The sequence below is a fragment of the Mirounga leonina genome, unplaced genomic scaffold (assembly GCF_011800145.1).
Source record: "Mirounga leonina isolate KUSES-001 unplaced genomic scaffold, KU_Mleo_1.0 Mir_128, whole genome shotgun sequence".
Classification (NCBI taxonomy): domain Eukaryota; kingdom Metazoa; phylum Chordata; class Mammalia; order Carnivora; family Phocidae; genus Mirounga; species Mirounga leonina.
In genome coordinates, this window is record NW_023270320.1 from 19,327,654 (window position 1) to 19,337,215 (window position 9,562).

Genomic DNA, 9,562 nt, shown 5'->3' on the forward strand with positions numbered 1-9,562 from the left:
ACTAATAGTAGCATTGTTCATTACGGTAAAAACAACAATAACAAAAATCCAAATATCTAGCTACAGTAGAATGAATAACTAAATTGGATCTATTGATTTAATGGCTTACTATAGGAAGAGAAGATGAATACACAAGAGCTTATCAGCATAAATGAATTTCAGGAATATGTTGAATAATAAAATGCTAATTCTAGATGAATACAATTAGATGGATTTGATTAGATTCCATTTATGAAAATTTCAAGAACTGGAAAAACTATTAATTTTATTTTGGAGGATACTAGGAAAAGCTTGAAGTAAAACAGGTAAATTAAAAACTCAAAATTTGGGCGCCTGGGTGGCTCAGATGGTTGAGCGTCTGCCTTTGGCTCAGGTCATGATCCCAGGGTCCTGGGATCGAGTCCCGCATCGGGCTCTCTGCTCCTTGGGGGCCTGCTTCTCCCTCTGCCTCTCTCTCTCTCTGTCTCTCATGAATAAATAAATAAAATCTTAAAAAAAAAAAAAAACCTCAAAATTTAGGATCATGAATAGGTAAATTTCAGCCTGTGATCTGGGGTAATACAAAAGAACTCATTTTTTTAATTGAAGTATAATTGATATGCAATATTCTATTAGTTTCAGGTGTACATTATAGTGATTCAGTATTTTTACACATTATGAAATGATCTCCATGATAATGGTAGTTACCATCTGTCACCATACAAAGTTATTACAGTAGTATTGACTATATTCCCTATGCTGTACATTACGTTCTCATGACTTCCTATTTTATAACTGGAAGTTTGTACCTCTTCATCCCTTCACCTAGTTCACCTGCTCCCTATATCTCCCTATATCATCCCTTCACCTTTTCCTATATCTCTGATTCTGTTTTAGTTTTATTTCGTTTGTTCTTGTTTTGTTTCAGATTCTACATATAAGATTCTACATATTTGTTTTTCTCTGTTTGGCCTATGTTGCTTAGCATAATACCCTCTAGGTCCATCCATGTTGTCGCAAATGGCAAAATCTCATTCTTATTTATGACTGAATAACAGTCCATTCCACACATCCACACGTGCAAAATATATAATCACATCTTTACCCACTCATCTATTGATGGGCACTTAGGTGCTTCCATATAAATAATGCTGCAATAAATATAGGGACACATATATTTCTTCAAATTGGTGTTTTGTTTTCTTCAGATAAGTATCCAGAATTACTAGATCATATGGTATTACTATTTTTAATTTTTTGGAGAAACTTCATATTGTTTTCCACAGTGGCTGCACCAATTTACATTCCCACCAACAGTGCACGAGGGTTCTCTCTGCTCCATATTTCCACCAGCACTTGCTATTTTTCATCTTCTTGAGACTAGCCATTCTGACAGGTGTGAGGAGGTATCTCATTGTAGTTTTGATTTGCATTTCCCTGATGATGAGTGATGTTGAGCATCTTTTTGTGTGACTGTTGGCCATCTGTGTGTCTTCTTTGGAAAAATGTTTATTCATAAAGTCCTCTTCTCATTTTTTAATCAGGTTGTTCTTTGTGGCTTTTTTTTTTTAAGGTTTTATTTATTTTTTAGAGAGAGAGAGAGAGAATGAGCAGGGAGGAGGTGCAGAGGGAGAGGGAGAGAAAAGCAAACTCCCCACTGAGCAGGGAGCTCAACACAGGCCTCAATCCCAGGACCCTAAGATCATGACCTGAGCTGAAGGCAGACACTTAACTGACTGAGCCACCTTGGTGCTCCAATCTATTTTTTTAAGTGTGAGTAGGACATATAAATAATTTATTATTATAAACCTCTATTCATTATACAAATTACTATATGTTTATTAATAATTTCATAGTTAACATAACAAAAATAAGTATTCAGTTACTAACATTACAATATATGCCTCTATGTGTATACATGCCTATATATGTGTGTGCATATATATTAGGCAATTGTTAAAACAAAATATATATCTATATGTATCCCTATATATGTATGTATCTATATGTCTGTATGTATGTGTACCCTTATTGACATATAACCTTTTTCATGGCATACTGTTATTGGAAAAAATGTTCTTCAACAAATATTCTTGCCATATAGGACCATTTAGAAAGTCAGTGTGTTAGCAGGAATTTTGTTTCTATTTTCATATTGAAGCTATGGAGGGAATAAAATATCAATTAATTTGAAATATATTTAAAATAGCATAATCCTATTAATCATCTAAGAAAACTCAGTTGATGTTAAAAACAAGGACTTTGCAATAGGCTACTGTTATGGCTTAACTTGTGTATGCTCAAAGTTCACATATTAAATCCCAACCCCCAGTAACTAAAAATGTGACCTCATTTGAAGACAAGGTCTTCACAGAAGTAATCAAGTTACAGTGTCATTAGAGTGGGCTGGTGTCCTTAGTAAAAGGGAAATTTGGACACAGAAATGCAGAGCCAATACAGAAATTTACCTGGAGGTTTTAAACGATACATTGTTTTTTTTTTTTTTTTTTAAAACTTCCATCAGCTCTCATACATAAATGGTTTCCAAAATGAAGCTGCTAACTATTTTGGTAGTTTTGAGATACGTTATTTTACTTTTTTATGTATTTTTCTAAGATGTGTAGGCCAGTATACTCTTCAAAAGAAACCAGAAACATGATTAGATAGGAAGATATGGATCATCCATGACTAATTACTACAAGTACTTATGGAAAGTATTTTGAGAAAAAGCAACATAACATTCCATAAGTTAAAGATTACAAACATAAAGAAAAAAAGCATATAACCAAGGGAAACTAAATTCAAAACGTAACATCCTCCTGAGAAAACCAGGTAAAACTATTTTCACTTTTACAATCTTAGCACATTGTATGCCTTTGAGTATTTCTGCCACCTTCCCTCAGGATATGTCTTCTTAATAAACCATAACAGATAACATTAAATGTATACTAGAGATCTTCAGCAGCCTGCTTTACATTTGAAAGTTAGGTAATGATATTTCAAATGTACATTCAGTTACATCCTATATAATTAAAAATATATATATATAGATATTCTCAAGTAATAACTGAACAAGCATTTAATACCTCAAGATGAAGACATCAAAACAAAGAAACTACAAGAAAAAAAAAAGAACCCCATATTCAAGGTAACTTAAATTAGAAAAGTGGATCTGAAATCAATTAACTATATAACATACCAGTTTCCGAAGTTTTGGTGGTAGAATCATAGCCTATTTTTGTAAAATGCTTCCTTAATCTCATCTCAATGTGAAGATTTCAACTCAGCTTTTATTTATTAAGCAAGTGCAATGGCAGATTTCATTGCCTCCATGGCCACACATTCCCTTGTCTGGAATTAGAAATAAGGCAGGTGTAGAAGAAACTACAAGGCATTCACATGAAATTATTTGTAAATAAGTGAGATACTGTCGTATATGCGTGATTGCTATGCAGAATGCAGGATTTGTTACCGAGTGACCGAGATGCCATGGAGAGCGACTTTCAATGTGTGGATGGAGTAAGTCTCTGAGGAGGTGATGTCATGGTGAGGACCTGGGGTTTTGTAACAGTTTGGGAGAAGAGCCTGCAGGCTGAGGAGCCTCACATACAAAGGCCCTGAGGTAGAAACAGGGTGAAAAAGGTGAAAAGACTACAGTGTCCTGGAGAGTGGTGAATAAACAGTAACAAACCAAGGACTGACCAAAAATGACCAGAGATCGGAAGGATCTAGTAAGTGCTAGCCAAGAGCCTGGGTTAGCATATTAGGAAGCCAGTAGAGGGCTTAAATACGGTAATGGCATTTTCTGATTTATGTTTTTAAAATCCCATATTGGCTGCTCTGAGAAGAATGGACTGTAAGGGGGGAATGTCATGATAGAAATCAGTTGGAAAGTTGAATATTCACTGCTGAACTCTCAGTGGCTAACACGTAATAGGTGCTCAGCATTTGTTAAATGAAGAAAGGAATGAATTTCTGGGTTGCAATGGATAAGTGTAAGAAGTTCGTGACACAGTATGTTTAAAAATGGACAGTTTTTGGGCGCCTGGGTGGCTCAGTCGTTAAGCGTCTGCCTTCGGCTCAGGTCATGATCCCGGGGTCCTGGGATCGAGCCCCGCATCGGGCTCCCTGCTCTGCGGGAAGCCTGCTTCTCCCTCTCCCACTCCCCCTGCTTGTGTTCCTTCTCTCACTGTGTCTCTCTCTGTCAAATAAATAAATAAATAAAATATTAAAAAATAAAATAAAATAAAAAATAAAAATGGACAGTTTTTCAAGGTACATCAGTCTCCTGTATCTCTGTGTTGCCTGAGTAACAAGCCTATCTGGAGATGTGGAATTGTGATTTGAGCACTGTCAGTTAACACTCATACTGGTAAAATTTACAGAAGAAAATAGAAAAAAGAGGAAGAAAATGACCCAAACACACCATTAATTTACAAGGCCTATGAGTCAGAGACAGCAGCATGTGAATTTTTAATTGACTGTGACACTTATCCGAAATTATACATCGGCTATGTATGTGTCCCTGAGGATAATACAACTTTTCTGTTAATGATGATTAAAATAGAAAACATATTTTACCTCATTAAAATTCATTTAACAAATAATCACTTAGTCCCTAATTTTTCCAGGGACTGTAAAAAGATGAATAAAGCCCAGTCTTTGCAATCAGGGTCTAGCTGAGGGCAGTGCCACCGTTAGGCCCAGGCACGAGGGGCTCCCACCTTAGGTTTGTAGGGCCACGTCTTTCTTTTATTTTTATTTTTTTAAAGATTTTATGCATTTATTTGTCAGAGAGGGAGAGGGGGAGTGGCAGGCAGAGGGAGAAGCAGACTCCCCAAAATGAGCAAGGAGACCAATGCGGGACTCGATCCCAAGACCCTGGGATCATGACCTGAGCAGAAGGCAGCCGCTTAATTGACTGAGCCACCCAGGTGTCCCTAGAGGGCCACATTTTTCAGAAACATTGAAACACAAAGACTTTTTTTTTATTTCTTCCCCTCACCCGTATGGTCTTATGTGAAAGCTCAGCAACTTAGTGAGCCAAGAGAAAACAAGAGAGCAGACGTGCGCCCCCAAGGCAAGAGGATGGGGCACAGAGTGCAGGCCAATGAGGATGCCCCTGGGTGGGTGTGGGCCTTGGCCTCGAGAAAGAGCGACTGCTATTTTTACAGTGGGCCACCCCCAATCACCCAACACCAGTTGGGTTCCACAAATTATCATGCTCCTCCCCTCCTCTCTGCCCAGGTGGAGGGTGTAGAATTGCCTGGAAAACTTTCTTAAAAGGGGAGGTTTGGGGAAGGATAACTAGCCAACAGGAAGGTTCCTGTTCCGGTCCAGGCAGATCCAGTGCAGACCCGCCTCTGGCCAGCTCTGCCCCAGCAGATCCTGGGGAATCCTGAGGCTCACAGGCTGCCGGGCTGGAGGGAGTCAAGGGACTGGTGGAACTCGGCCCTTTTAGCTTTAGCCTGGGAGTGCCAAGACTGATGCTTGCTGAGCTGGCTGCAGGGTCCTGGGCTAAAACCTACGCTGGACTTTGGAGATTAATGTAGAACTTTGCATATTTCACATGTAGCTACGTGGGCCTTTCTTTGCAGCTACAAATTTTAAGTGAGCCTACTGAGGTGATGATAAAAAGAACTGTACTAAAGTATGATAGGTAGGACCGCACAATGGAAACAGCGCAGGACGTGGAGTTAGTGGGAACTGATAAGGGTGAATCGCAGCGCCCTCTCCTGATAGTCCTGTTTAACTTTTGGAACGCTCATTGTCTGAGTCTCAAGGGCTCTACCAGTAGGGAGGCAGAAACAGTGTCTCCTCCACACAGCGTGGTCCTGGGGATTCATGCTGTCACAAAGCTGAGGCCACTAATGCAGGAAGAGTGCTCAAGGAAGGCTAGTGCCACCTCCCTGAATTTTGGTGCTATGGCAGGGAGAGACAGTCATTCTTCCCTGGGGTTCACAGTCATACAGGGCTTCAAAGGAAGAAGGGCATTTACTCTGGTCTTAAAATTAAAGCTTCGGAAAAGAAATAAAAGAGCAAAAGTATGGTTGGTGTATGCAAGGTATATGTGACTGAACTTGGCATTGACTGGGGGGTAGTAGTAGGAGTTAAAGGTAGAATGACTGGTCTGTGAATTACCTGTGGGTAATTATTGATGTTTAATTTTCTTTTAGATGAGAGCAATGACCTGATCAGAAAAAATGTTTTAGAAAGATAATGCCCACTGTAGATTGACAGTCAGTTGATTTCCAAATGGCAAAGCCATCCCAGAACCTAAATGAGAGTTCTGAGGAGGTGCCTTCTCAGGTGGTGCCAATGGATTGAAATGGGAATAGAACGATTATTTCCATGCAAAATCCAAGGGTTATTTGTAGGATGTGCAAGCTAAGTGTGATATTTATAATATCCTCTTGTGCTTACAACTCTGTTCACAGTTTATTTCCACATAACTTGTGTTTTAGATCCTACATCTATTAAGTTTTATATTTTAGACTATAACGATAAAAACACAATATTAAAAACTCAGAAGAAAAGTTATGTAACTCTGACTGCAGTGGATGTGTAAATAGCAAAACATCTAAAATTGCCAAGAGCAAGTGTGTGGCTTGGTTCCTAGAAAATTTCAGCTGGATTGGATTTCTGAGATTTTTAAATACTCTAGATTTTAATGCCTACAGTTTTGTTGCCTTTCATTGCTGTGGTGGAAGTAGGCTACTTCATGCTGTATTTGCTTTTCCTTTTCAGATTCCATTTTAAATAGTTAAAGCCCTAGCTCCACAATAGTGAAGGAAAGTAAGGAAGAGAAGAAACAGAAAAGAAAAAATCCCTAGTACTTCAAGGTTTAATCTTTACAACCCAATGGTTTTGAATAATTTATCGTCTGTAAAATAAGGCCCCCTTGTCTGTTTCTAAGCACTGGATGCCAAACAGCAAATATGAATAACAAAATCCTAGTCATTTTATCACAACTTTATTGCTCCTCCGTGGTCCTTTTCTGGGCATTTTATTGCTTTTCCACTTTTGTCCAAGCTAATAAAAGAATCTGATACTTCTTTCCTATCCAAACAATTCAGCAGCAACTGTGAGGATAATAAAGATGATATATAGCCCATTTGGATAATTTCTTGAAGCAGGTTATGAACTGTCTCATAAGTCTGAACCTAATGTGAAATAATATAATCAGAAAATCCTAACACTGCAGAAGCATTGAGAAAGAGGTCAAGTACAAAGTATCATTTTTATATCCAGGTGGAGTGATGCCTAAGTCATTCTAATCAAAATTATTCTCCAGATTCTGTAAAAAAAAAAAAAAAAGAGAGAGAGAGAGAGAGAGAATGAAAGGAAAATGCTTTGTGCTTTGTGTTAAAATTTTAGAGTTTTAACAAGTATTTTAGAAAGCTTAGCAAATATGTGAATTGATTAACAGAAAAAAAAAGTGGAAAATGTATGGGAAATATCAATAATTTTTCTGGGAAAACATGGATAAACCAGGACAATCTCCAGCAAACCAAGATTTATTGTCACTCTGATACTCTTTTCCCAAAAATGTGACTCTAGTACTTTTTCTCTCTTGTGCCCTTGGAGTCCCTTCTGTACATGTCATTTTCCTACTTAACTGCTTCAGTGGCATCTCACTGCAATTGGGACATCTTCCTAATTTTGAATCAGGTCTGTAAGACCTACACAGTCCATTCTGTTCGTACCACCCTTGCCTTGACTGTTGTCACTAAGACTGCTCTAGCCATATGGCCTTTTGCCGTTCCTTGAATCCACCACGCTATTCTTGCCACATTTTTCGTAGGTCTTCTGTCTGAGCTGTATTTCTCCATGTTTGCATGGCTGCTTCCTTTTCCTCACTCAGGTCTGACCTCAAATGTAGGCATTTCCAAAAACCCAGCTGGAAGAGGCCCTCCCACGCTGGACTTCTCAGGCTCTTTTTGTCTCATTGCCTTGTTGACTTTTTTCTACCACATTGGACACTTACTGAACTTTCCCCATCAATTTACTTGTTTATGTTTTATCTCTTCTCCTTCAAAACGAGCTTCACGAAGGCAGGACCATTGTCTGCATGGTGCACTGCTGTGTCACAGGCGAGCCCAACCTGGACCTCCACGACATGGTAACTTGGCAAAGAATTGCTGAATAAATGAGTAGGTGGATGGATAGTGCATTGCTTCGCTCGGCAGGATCTATAAAAACTTCTACATGTACTTGAACTACATTGTGTTATGGAGAGATGAAGGTCATATTGATCAAAGCAAACAATTTAATTTTTAAGCCTTAAAATACTGCATAGAGTCATCAATCAGGAGGAATTTTAAGATGAGTGTGTTGCACAAGTTAGTATTTTCATTCATCCCTTCATTAACATCTAATCTATATAAAGTAAAATATATATGCAAAATATATGTGCAGCAATATTTATTTAAAGTCTACTAAATGCTATACAGATGATAAAAAGAGGGTTAAAAAGCACAGCTTTGGATTTTGTGGACTTTATTAGCTAATGGGGGGATAGTAACAAACGATTTATGTAGATTAAGGTAAAATTATAACTATTATAATGTAACAAAGAAGAACTACCTGAAACTATGAGATTATATAAGATAGGGAATTGTATATGTAAATTATATCTATTTTATGAATAATGGCAATTAATACATTATTACTTATTCTTATTTAAACAATATTGAGTAGGGGCACCTGGGTGGCTCAGTCAGTTAAGCGTCTGCCTTCGGCTCAGGTCATGATCCCAGGGTCCTGGGATCGAGCCCCGCATCAGGCTCCCGGCTCAGTGGGAAGCCTGCTTCTCCCTCTCCCACTCCCCCTGCTTGTGTTCCCTCTCTCGCTGTGTCTCTCTCTGTCAAATAAATAAATAAAATCTTTTAAAAAAATAAGAAAAATAAAAAATATTGAGTAGATACAAATTTATGTTTGTAACATGTGTGGAGGTTGTGAGGTATAATCGTCTTAAGTCTATGTACTCATTATGCAGGTTCAGAAATAGAACATTACCATTATCTTTCAAATTTTCTCTGTGTGCTTTTCCAGTTCCAATAACTTCTCTTTTACCTTGGTGAAAACCCTATCATGAATTTTGTGTTTATAATTTCATTGCTTTATTTGTAATTTTACAACCTTAAAGTTTATACTTTTTACCTTACTAAATTTGTTAAATATATCTCGATATGAACTATTCTATGAGACTGGCCTTTTTTCCTTAATATTATCATTCTGAGGATCATCTATGTTGTTTCTTATAAATAATCAATTCATTCTCTGATGATCGTTGTTTCTTTGTGTAAATTTACCCTCAATTTATTTAACCATTCTCCTTTCAGTGAACATTTGCATTGTTTCCGGTTTGGGACTATTAAGAAGAGGCAGTTACAAAGGCTCTTGTATTTGTCTCCTGGGAATGTTTGCAAGCATTTCCCTGGAGTATATAATGAGAGGGGGAGTGCAGGGGGCTCATGTATGCTCGTCTCCACATTTACAAAATAATGAGAAATTGTCTTCCTGAAAGTTTATCATGGTTTATTCTTATTAGCAATGTTCAATTTTATCCACTGTTTCAAGA

The 9,562-nt window shown here is 37.8% G+C and overlaps 1 pseudogene; it reads right to left on the reverse strand.

The window, feature by feature from the left end:
• The window catches only part of LOC118009799, a 30,669-nt pseudogene extending 22,858 nt beyond the window's left edge, over positions 1-7,811 (reverse strand).
• Between the last annotated feature and the right edge of the window lie 1,751 nt (positions 7,812-9,562).